This window comes from Cryptomeria japonica, chromosome 3, assembly GCF_030272615.1.
Source record: "Cryptomeria japonica chromosome 3, Sugi_1.0, whole genome shotgun sequence".
In the NCBI taxonomy this organism is placed as follows: Eukaryota; Viridiplantae; Streptophyta; class Pinopsida; order Cupressales; family Cupressaceae; genus Cryptomeria; species Cryptomeria japonica.
The window spans coordinates 36,250,058-36,262,383 of NC_081407.1; the positions used below are offsets into that span (position 1 = coordinate 36,250,058).

At 35.3% G+C, this 12,326-nt stretch overlaps 1 pseudogene; it reads right to left on the reverse strand.

The window, feature by feature from the left end:
• Positions 1 to 11,993, reverse strand: part of LOC131873939 (putative proline-rich receptor-like protein kinase PERK6) — a 32,461-nt pseudogene extending 20,468 nt beyond the window's left edge.
• Positions 11,994 to 12,326: the final 333 nt, after the last annotated feature.

Consider the following 12,326-nt stretch of genomic DNA (forward strand, 5'->3'; position numbering starts at 1 on the left):
TTTGATGAGTGCCCTTTCACATTTTATACCCTTGGTGATCATATCGTTAAAAGAGTCTGTGTCTTTGACATCCAGGTGAAATTCCATTTCTTCGTTTAAGTTGGAAATGAAAATTTCCACTAGTTCTCGTTCAGGTAACTGAAGAGAACGTCTGCTAGACATTTGGCGCCATCGTTGCAGGAATACTGAGAATAGTTCACCTGGTTTTTGTTTGGTATTGCATAGATCAACCATGGTGATGTCGCGTTCAATATTATAAGAGTAATGAGATAGGAACTTCTGGATGAGTTCCTCAAATGTTCTTATGCCACCTGGTAGTTGGGAAAACCATGATGTGGTTGTTCCTCCCAAGCTTTGGGGAAAAAGGGGCATTAAGTATGTGTCTTCATATGCAACTTCGAGACAAGCGGAATGAAATTCTCAGACATGATCGCGGGGATCCCCCTTTCCTCTATATTTTTCAAATTTGGGTGTTTCGAACCCACGTGGAAAGGGTGGCATATAAAGATTCCTATCAAACGGATAGGGACAGATGTCGTTAAGTGAAAATTGATTGGTCTTAACACCACTATGAAGTTGTTGGGCGAGATTCGCGACTTGTTGCCGCAACATCTCCATTTCATTTGGAGGAGGAGGTGGTGGGTTACCTCGAGGGATGTTATATCTGATGGGATCTCTACGCCTTTCCTCCTCATGGCGACTTTGTCTTTCTGATGCTTGTCTTAATTGGGCAAGATCAAAGTCTGAGGGGAGTTTGGCTCCTTCTTGAGCAAGTCTTAAGAAGTGAGCATCCGCATTGCTCCTGAGAATTTCATCAAATAATCTGTTAAAGTGAGGGTTATGCTGAACCCTTTCGATTGTTGAAGGAGTGGGACTACTTGGGTTTTCATCATTTACATTTCCTCCAAGTGCTTCTTGAAATTCATTGAGGTTGTCCTCTTCTTCCTCAATTTCTATTTCTCGTTGCCTTGATCGTGATCGGGTCTGAGCCATTTTGTTTGCAAGTTTGTGTTGAAGTTGATTGAAGATGATGATGAGTTGTTCGATGAAAGATGGATGATTAGTGGATTGTAGATCTCTAGCACTCTAAAGGTAAATGTAACCAGAATTCTTTCTTTGAATTGCTTGTTTGTTTTGATGAGTTTGGATGTGATAAGGTGTAGAGAAATCTGAGATGTGTTACAGATTTTGACTACCTAGTAATGAGAGGATTCACTCATGAACTAGTTTTAACCTGCGTAGATGTGTCTCTTAGGATGAGCTTATCCTAGATGTAGAAACAATCTAAAAGTGATGTGATGTGTTTGATTTCAAGCAATATCTAAAAGAGAACTTGGGACAAGAACCTCTTAATGTTTTGAGAGTTTTGGGATGAATTGATGATGGAATAATGATGTATGAATGAGATGATGGATGTTTTGTTTTCAACTTCAATAAAAACTTTGTGTTACAAATGGAACAAACTCTACTTCTTCCCTTTCAGGCATTGGTGGCACTTCTCGAGCTGTGTTGTAGGTGATACAGATGTTTGGGAAGAAGTTGAGATTAATCTTTCCTCCTTGATTTTTGTGATAACTCAGAGCTCTATATTGCATAAAAGCTCTGCGGTTCAATGATTCGGAATCAAATTCGTTTGTTTTACCTTGAAGATAGAGATGCATGCGATGTAGAAAGACTCTATGTGAGACAAAGATTTGTCTATTGAGATAGAAGAATTTCCTCCTTTTGATCAAAGCCTTTGAGCTTAATGGTCTCCTTCTTAAGTTGATATTCTGATGACACTTCTTCTTTCGCAAGATGTGAAGAATGGTCATAAAATTTGACTCTTTGTTGTTTGTACTTTGTTTTTGATGTGTTTGGTTGTTTTTGAGAAATGTTGGATGAGTACTTTGTTTTTGGGATTGATTTTTTTGATTTTTCCTTGACAAGAAAACAAAGCAAGCACACAAACACAAGAATGTTGCCTCAAAGGCACAAATGAGTATGGGTCTAGATCAACCCAATCCTTGGACTTGTATATGACCCTTCCTTTAGATGTATTTTAAGGTGTATTTCCAAAGCCTGAAGTCGGCTCAATTTGCACTAGGTCTGTAAAACGAACACATTTCAAACACTTTTTATCCCTAAGGTCAAATGGCCAGTTGTGATAAATTTAGCCCACATCTTGATATTTCTTCGACTTTGGTACTACATACCTTATGAATCCCGCCGTGGCAGGTAAGGATGTGATATACTAAGTCTTGCACGAGCATAACAAATAGATGATCCCTATGATGGGGGAGTCACCACTTTTATCAAGCCACAAGTGACTTTTCAAAAAGCTATGTTTCTACTCAAGGAAATATGTATGGTGAGTATCTTGGGAGCAAAACCATCTATGCTCTTGCACTAAATTATACCTCAAATATCCTCAATCAATAGAACGGGTGGGCTACTACTTAAAGGTGTTTAGTCATGTTCGATGTTTTTGGACATAAGTTCATTCTGCAGTGACTCACTTAAGAGCCTTGTAACTGGTGGTGGGGCCCATTTGTCCTTTCAGCCAGTTACACTGTAGGAACAGCTATACCCAAGGCTACAGCTTTCGCTCACACCTGATTTCTATAGCGGCTCGAAGGATTTACCACTCAAGGTCGTTCCCAAGAGTGATGTGTCTCTTGGCAGGCCTCTCTTAAAAAGATAAAATTTTGAGTGTTACTAACACTTTTCTCTTGCACCTAGGACCACGAAAGCCAAGGGAGAGGATAGTGTGTGTTAGAAGTAGGACCACTCGACCAACTCTTTGCACAAGTGTGCCAAGCACGAAAAACACTTGTTCTTTTTAATCTGTCATTGCAATGTGATCTAACTATTTGGAGATGTTGCTCCAACAATCATGGTGTTCTTTTTAATTTTCAAAAGCAATTGTTTGAGTAAACTAGAATTTGAAATCCTGGTCAACTTAATGAAAAACACGTTTGCATGAAGTAAAATTGCTTTGAAAATGAGACAAGTTGATTGTGAATTTTATTTGCACCAAAAATGGAAGTGTGGATTGTGAGTTTTATCTTGATGCAAGAAATAAAATTTGCCTTGTTGATTTTAAGCACCAAAACGAAGTTTGTTTTCTAACTTGCAAAAAAAATAAAGTTGTTTTTGTATAAGTTTGTGGTTCTTTTTACCTTTGAACAATGAAATTCTTTTTAATAGCCCCAAACAAATGTGTGATTCTTTTTCAAAAGCCCAAATTTGAAATGTGAAGTTAATTTTAAACCAAAATAAAAAGTGAATTCATTTTTAAAACCAACTTCAAAAACAAGTTAGTAAAAAATATAAATCTACTCTTTAATCTAATTTAAATCTGCACAAAAGAGAAAAATAGTTAGTAAAATCCGCCTATTTGGTGGGCTTCTACAAGCCTAAATTTTTTATTTTTTTTTTGGTTTTTTATTTTTTTTTTGTTACAAAGTGATTTGTACAACGTTTTGTTACAATAGCGCTAGTCTGCGTTTGAACAGAGGCACTATTTAACACAAACGTATTAAAAGAAAGGGAAAGACAGAGAAGGGAAAAGCACTAAAACAGGGGGAATAGCGCCAAAATAATGCCAAACGCACCAAAACAGTGTCAAAAGTGCAACCTGTGTGACATTTTCAACATTCAAACATGTTATTGGTTAAAAAAAAATAAAAATTGATCTTTTTGGTGTTTGGATTCACGTCGGGTTCACCAAATGATGCTCTGCAAAAAGGATTAGAAAATCTGTTTGATGGCAACACACACAAGAGCACAAGAAACAAACGTTAGTGTTAGCAACAAAAGATTATCCTAAACAGGCATATCAAGAGAGATATTAAGCATGAAATAGAAAGCATATAAACATAGAATGAAATAGCTAATCAAGATGCTCATAGTTGTTCCTCCCTTGTTCCTCTCCTCTCCAAGTCCCAAATGAGTGTAGCTCTCAGCTTTTAGCACTAGCCATGGATGCCATATGGAGATTCAAGATGGTTGAATATGATAAGCAAATACTATGCAAGAGTAGATAGTGATGCTATGAGAAAGCTCTATGCTAATGCCAGTATAACAACAATACTCTAAATGCTTCTCCCTTTGCTTGAGGAGAAGGGTTCTATTTATAGAAGAAATGGGGAAATGAAGGGTTAAGATTGAATGGTTTAATCAAGGGCCAAGTTTGAAAGTTGGGGATCCATGTGCACAATTGGCACCAATAAAATGGTGACAAGTGTCAACATAGGATTGGGTTGAGAGAAGAGGTTGGAGGCATTAAAGGCCTGAGAAGACTTCATGGTTATCTAGAAGGTAAGGGTCAAGTCTAAATTAAGATTACCCACTGGATTAAGAGTTAATCCAAGGATAAACCTTTGTGCAAATGTTTAAGAGATAATCATGGTCAAAGCATTAAAGGCCTGATGAGACCTTTGGGTTGGGTAGAGGTTGAGTCAAAACAAATGTTTTAACCATGTGGGAGGGTTGAATTAACCATTAATGGTTATTGGAGACTTTGGGGATTAAGTGGTTGAAGGTTGGAAGCTTTCAAAGGTTATCCAAGACTTTGAGGGTTAATTTGTTGAACACACAAAGCATTAATTGCTTTTCAAAGACTTTGGAGTCTTTGAGAAGTGACTCCAATTTGCTTAGGAATGTGACAATATTTAGGGGATGGATTAGGCTAATTAGGAAGGGTTTAGAAGAATCTAGAAGGGGTTTAGGCATACAAGTGGATTTTGTAGGAAAATGCAAGTGGGAGAAATTTTGGTATTTTCAATTAAAATAAAATCATTTATTTCAATTAAATGGTGTAAGTTGAATTTGGATAAATATTTAAATAAATATTAATTTATTTAAATGAGAAAAAGAAGATAAAGCATTTAAAATGCTTGAAGACTTTGAGGGAAACCATTAAAGGCTTGAAGACTTTAAGGAAAACCATTAAAGTCTTAAGAAGACTATAGAAGGAAGCCATCAAGTTTGAAGACTTTAAAGCCATCAAGTTTGACTACTTTAAGGGAAACCATTAAAGGTTTCAAGTGGGTGAGGATAAATAGGATTTTAAATAAATAATTTATTTAAAATAGTTGTGCAACTTGTTTTTGTAGGAAAATACAAGTGGGTGGAGGATAAAGGTGATTTAAATAAATTATTTATTTAAAATAATTGTGCAACTTGTATTTGTAGGAAAATGCAAGTGGGTGGAGGATAAAGGTGATTTTAAATAAATGATTTATTTATTTAAATGTGAGAGGTGGGATTTTGGGGGTTTTAAATAAATATTAATTTATTTAAATGTGAGAGAAGATTTAATTAAATAAATATGATTTTTTTAGTTAATTAATGGTCTGAATTTGGTTAAGTGAATTAAATCAAATAAATCAAATAATTTATTTAATTAATAGAAGAATAGGGTTAAGATGAATTAATTAAATATTAATTTAATTAATTATTAATTGATGGTTAAATAATCAAATAAATACTAAGTATTCATTTAATTAAGTGGACAGATTTATGTGACTACAGAAGTTTTATTGAGTTGTAGACATGGTTGGAGAAGACAACAAGAGTTGGCAATAGACACCATCATTCAATAGAAAAAATTATGATGTTTGGCCAAATAAAATAAAAAAATTAATGGTTGAAGATGATATTTTCAAGGTAGTGGTCATTGGGTTCATAGATGTGATTGATCCAGAATTGTATGTAGCCCCAACAAACAACTAGAAGACCTAGTTGAAGGAGCCAAGAAGGAAAGATGCAAAATAACTGAGTTTGATAGAGGCATCCTTAATAGAGGAAATCTTCCTTGGAACAACAACAACTAACTACACAAACTAAGTTTGCAAAATCCTCCAAACAAGTTACAAGGGGATTGATAAAGTTGGATTGGTGAAGTTCCGCATGATTCAAAGAGATTTTGACTCTCCAAATGAAGGAAAAATAGGTCATTTTTGATTTCCAAATGAGATTCTTTGGTTTGATAAACCAACTACGGATAAATAGCCAAACCATGGAAGAATACAAGATCGTAGAGAAAATCCTTAAAAGTCTTCCCTCAATGTTTGTTGCAATAGTGATTGTCATTGAAGAGGTAAAAGACCTCCCAAAATTAATAGTTGATGAGTTGATGGTTTCACTTTAAACCTACAAGCAATTCCTAAATAGGTCTTCAACTTCTTCTGAAGAGAGAGCATTCAAAGTTCAAAGTAACACAAGAGGTATGGGGAGACGTAGGAACGGCTCTAGACGAAGCTCAAGAAGTAGAGGAAGAATAAACTTCAAATTAGGAAGTTATAGAGTAGATAGCTCTACATGAACACACAACCAAGAGGGGGAAAACAACTATAAATCCAACTTGGAGCCAAGAATAACAACACTAGCTCAAGTTAGAGGTATGATAAGAGAAATGTAGAGTGTTAAATTATTATCATACACTTGCCCATTATGCAAGTGTGTAAAGAAAAAGCATTGTGATCAACCAAAAAAAAGTGCAAATATGGTTGATAAAAAGGTATTTGAAGGTAATCAGTCAAATGCTTCCATCATGTGCAACATTGGTGGTAGAAAAGATTGAAGTTTAGTATTTGGACAATGATTGTAGAAACAATGTGAGTGATAATGAAATTTTATTTGTATTTATTAATAAAAATACCAAGTCTGAGATTAAAATGGGAAACAATAAAATAGTTCAAGTTGTGGATGAAGGGTCTATTATGATTTGCACCAAGAAATGTGACAAGAAAGAGATTGAAAATATGTATTTGGCCCCTAGTATAAAGCACAATCTCTTGAATTTTGGACAACTAGTCCAAAGGGATTACAAGGTATTGATGGAGAAAGGAGTGTGTAATCTTTGACAAAAATGGGATGAATAAAATTGTTGGAGCAATGCTAATGACAAATAATCAAATGTTTCCTTTGATTATATAAAAATGTTTTTCAACCCAATCTACAGTCGTAGCTCCTAGGAATGAGAAATGTGCACCAATGCAATAGAAATTAGTCTTCAAGACTATCATTTGATACCCCTCCAAACTTCGGCATCTAAGGTATGGATATTTAGTTTATTTTGGTTTGATACTTTTATCCAAGAAGGTTATGGTTAGAGGTCTTCCATACCAAGTTTGAAAAGCTTAGATATGAACTCTTTGATGATAATGACTATTACAAAATGAAGTATGCAAATATAGAAGCAAAACATTAGGATACCTAAAAAGATTACCTTGATTTTTGCTATGAATATGAATGGGTTAGGTATGTGCTAAGAAAAATACATGATCCCTTCATGTATCTCAATAAACACCATAAAATTACTAGGGAGGCAATTAAGGCTATTACTGGTCTATACTCCATTGGACAAATCCCAACAATGAAGGTGATAAAAATTGAGGAGGTCATAAACTAACTAGTGCAAAATTTGATAAGTAAACCCTTAGTGTCAATGATATAATTGGTCTAGGGGTCAGGTATGCCAATATGGGTGCTGCATAGAAAGTTTATTATACAAATAGAGAAGGATCAACCATCGCTACTACAATTACACCATGAATTAGATGGAAAAAGAGGGAAAGGAATTCAATCTCTACAAGGTAATTGTTGGTTCCCCAGACTGCACATGGTGGGGTTTTACACTGCTATAGGGGCAGGAACCAAGTCGGGCCCTCAAATCATACGTGAAGAGGCCAACTCTAGACTTTTTTAGAGATACTCGAGGACTTGGACCAACATATGACAATTATTATGCTAACCCTTCTTCACTTTGGGCTCTGCAAAACCCGAGAGGGCGATCCCTTAATGCTCCTGCAATCTCCACACCACACTTGCAAATGACATTAAAATAAAAAAGAAGGTCTCACTCCTAAAAGGGGCTCAACAAAGAGGGAGAATGCTACAAAGTGGCTATCTCTCAGTGATCCTCAACCTACTTCAAAGTGTGATACAACTTTTGACAAGGACTGACATATACAGAAATGAAAAGATATTATGATATTAGTGATTTATAGCAAGTTGCCAATGAGCTATGAGTAAAGAATTGTTACTAGAAATGACTAAATCCATGACCAGTGTCTTATCCATTGGGAAACTAAAATTGTAAAACATAAGATGAAATATAACAGAACAAAACATTGAACTAATAGTTGGAGATCTAAAGATAACACTTCCTTATAATGCATCTCATCTATCTGTCCCAACCCAAAATACTTATCAGAATCCATGTCATCTCATCTCATCTATCTGATAAGAAACTGATTTCAAGCCTCCATCGACTATCCTCCCCACTTTCAAGACTCCATCGACTATAAGCATACTCACTCCCAAAGGAATTCCATTCGGTATCACAGAGCTCAGTGTAACTCCTAGCACGGTACTGCTAAAAAATCATTTCACCATTTCAAAACCTTTTAAGAAGATAATGAATTTTCTATTCTTTCTACCAATTGAAGATACCACCAAGCTACATTTATAATGAAAATGCCTTTCTTGGTGGTGTTCATGCATGGGAAAATCATCATTCCGATGCTTTTCTACTCATCCTGCCAGCAAATGGATTCAAGAAATCATATCCATTGAATCAAAGCATCATCAGACTCAAACTGCCAATTTAATGCCCTTCTGACCAAGTTCACCTTATGTAAATGGTTTTGTTCCTGATTTCTTGATTTCTTGACTATAAAATTTTTACTTTAGAATCCCCCTTTTTTGGATATTGAATCCCTATATATTGAAAGTTTCTCAATAACAACGTTTTTGCCTTACTATGAGAATCACTGATAGTACACATCCTATTATTTTATTAAGAGGTCCTTGATCACTTCACTTCTATCTTATGAATCATCCTTATCCCCTTGATCCTTCTGAAGATCTCAACTTCTTTCCATGTTAGAAATGAAAACTTGTTGATATTGCCACATCTAGTACTACCAACTTTGTCCACTAATACGACTCAACCAAACAAAACACCTCCCTAATTGGCCTTTTGAGAATCAGTTAGCATCCACGTGCCTCTATATGTCTCTGTTTATTCCATGCCAACAAGCTTATCTTCTTCTGCCTTTATTTTCCTGCATGAATAACAATGAAATAGCCCCAATCACTCCTTTTGAAAAACACTCTATATCTGTCATAGATTTGTATAGCATGGCACATCATGCGATCACCTTCATTTAATATTGACATTTACCTTCCAACGTAGCAAGTGGGCCTATTAAAAGTTTGACAAAGCATTTCCAAATCATCTATGAATCTCAACTTTGTCAGCTGCCCCACTGTCGGACTTGTTCAGCCTGCCTGGGACATGTCGCATCATCTCGTGATGTCATGGTCTATAATATTCCTGCATCTTTCATCATGAGACTGCAAGGGTCATCCGATCTATTTGTTCATTACTTGTAGCTTTACAAAGTTAGCCCAAAACTTTCCGCTATCCTTTGAGCATCTTTCCGCTTGGGTCATAACATCACCGTTCATTTAAACATGTGCAAATTCTTGGAACATTTAGTTGCTTGGTACTTAAATATGGAGATATAAGCCAAAACATTAAGGCTGGACTTAGGGAAAATAAATGCCCACAGAAATATTAAAAGGGGACCTGATCATAATGGAAAAGACATAGTCTTGAGGAAAAATTAAAAGGCCAGTAGAAGAAATAATGCCTAGGGAAAAGAACATGGTCCCGTCTATCGATGAAAAAGAACCTCATGTTTAAGTGAAAAAAGGTAATGAAGAAACATAATGGGATTTAGGTTTTAAAATAAAAGGCTCACCCGGGAACATCTAAACCTAAAAATATTAAACCTTGAGGGTAACACAAAGAGCAACATTAATTCAAAATGATAAAACATTGTCAAGGACACCAAATTTTTGCATAGTCATTTTCAGGACTATCAGTGGCTCTGGTTGGGGATGATCATCACTCTAGGATGATACGAGGATCCAGAATCTCAGGTTAAGCAAACCAGATACAAAGCATACCAAAAAGAGAACTACCTAGACAAGACAACCCAAAGCAAAAAAGCAAATCTACTCTACTATGTACAAGGCCTAATCTACTGCTCATGGAAAATAAAAACTTCAAAAAGAAGCTATATTCCAAGAATTACCCATGAACAGGCAGTTCAAGGACTACATCTATTATTCCTTGGAGAAGATAAGAAATGGAAATCCTCTCCCCACTTGCTTTTAATCAGCTATGGGCCTGAGCATATGACATCAAATTTATCGTGCCTTCCTTTATCTGCCTATCTGGTATTCCATATCAAGATCAACACCTTTTTTTGGAAACTTATTACAGTTGCTTCCTATACAAGTCTTATGACCTGCATTTGTAATTTTCCATTTTGGTATTAGCTTTTCTTCCAACTCCATTCCATTTCATCAAAGCTTCATGTCCCTCAATTGTATTTCAATTTCCATATTACCAACACAAGTATGAACACACTTGTACATCTCCATTGGGTTGCAAAGTTGACCTCCTTTCCCTGCACCCTATATTATAGTTTGAGAAAATCAAACTCTGACTAATGGCCCCAAGGCCATCAAACTGAAGCACCAATGTTTACCCTTATCAAAGGTTTGATTCTCATCTGCATATGTGATCAATGACTTGAAAATATTCCCATATACATGTTGACCACATTCAAAAACATTTGCAAATTGTAAACTAACCCTGCATTTGACATCATCCAAGTCCCTTCTAATTAGGAAAACACTCAACTGGCATGTGATTAGGAATTCTGACTTGTATTCTTGCACACTGCTAAATAAAATTATGTGATCATCTTGCATGACCTTTTTTCAATCATATAAACCTTGCTTACAAGATTCTAAAACACCTACAAACCTGCTATCATAACCAGTCATGGGATAAAATTGATCTTCATCACATAAAATTAACTCAGCATTCACATTTTGGTCAATCTTCACCATTTCTAGTTTCTCAACCATCTCTTCATACAAAGGATTGGAAATCATATGAAAAAACTTCTCATAAATATTTAGGCAAAGCAGAGGTTGATCTATATCTGCATCCTCATCAAACATTGTATTAAAAACTTCATTGAAACTTTTACCTACCTCAAGTTCACATTCATCCTTATTAGGCACAATTTAATCATAATCTGAGCTATAACAATTTTCAACATCATAATATTTAGTGTTATAACTCTCATAAGTTTCAACAAAATCATCATCACTTCTTTGGCCCTTTTCTTCATCTTTTCCCACTACATCTGTTGATTCACATCTGTTCTCATGATTAGAGAGTTCAGGAACAATTTGATCCACTACATAGAGTGTTACTTGTAATGGGATAGGTAGTATATCATTACTTATAATACCTGTTACAAGCATATGTACCTTGAATATTTCTTCATACTCATCACCCTAAATAAATTGACATGGCATAAGCATAGGCTGAAGCATATCTTCTTCATTGGAACAATACCATGGGGTTCTCTAGTTTATAAGCATCATCAATAAAGAATGGTGTAACAATATTCAATATTCCATCATTATACACAACTGATTCCTGAGAAAATAAATTTGTCTCACCAAAACCTTGTGTATCATCATTATCCTCATCAGATGTACAAACTTTTAATTCTCCTTCATACAGGTTATCATATCCATCCAAACCATAAGAGTGAAGATAAACCCTTTGTGTGACATCCTTATTGAAAGGACTAATAATTATGTCACATGGTGTAACCACTAAAATTACCTCCATCATTGTATCATTTTTATCATATACATTTTCATTAACCTCGTCTTCACTAATATGAGGAATAACCACTATCTAAGACAATTTCTTTTCACTCATTTTTTGATCTGAATCATAGGTTATAACATGTTCTTTGTGATCAAAAAAAGTGTAAGTGCTTTGACATTGATCTTCAACTCTTGGCTCACACCTCTTCAATATCCGCTACCTCAGGATAACAAACTCTTGTAGTGAAATAACCCTTAAGGATTCCATATTTCAAATTGTTCTCAATATCCATTGCTATCCTATAAGCCTAGTACAAGGTTTTAGGATCCTTATCCCTTAGGAAATAGCTCATTTCTTCATCAAATGCAACTAAGTAAACAACCAAACATACTACATCATTTGGCCAATAACCTCTAGGAATGTCTTCCAATGTTCTTGCAAATCTGAGATTGAAAATAGGGAGCAACTCATCCTCTTCTCTTTTAATACCCATGAATCCTTTTAACTTGGATTAACTCTTTCACCAAACTGTTTCATGAAAGTTGCATTCATCTCATCCCATGAAGAGATAAAACCTGCTAGCAAGTATGAAAACCAGTCTCTGGTATTTTCTTTTAAAGATTGA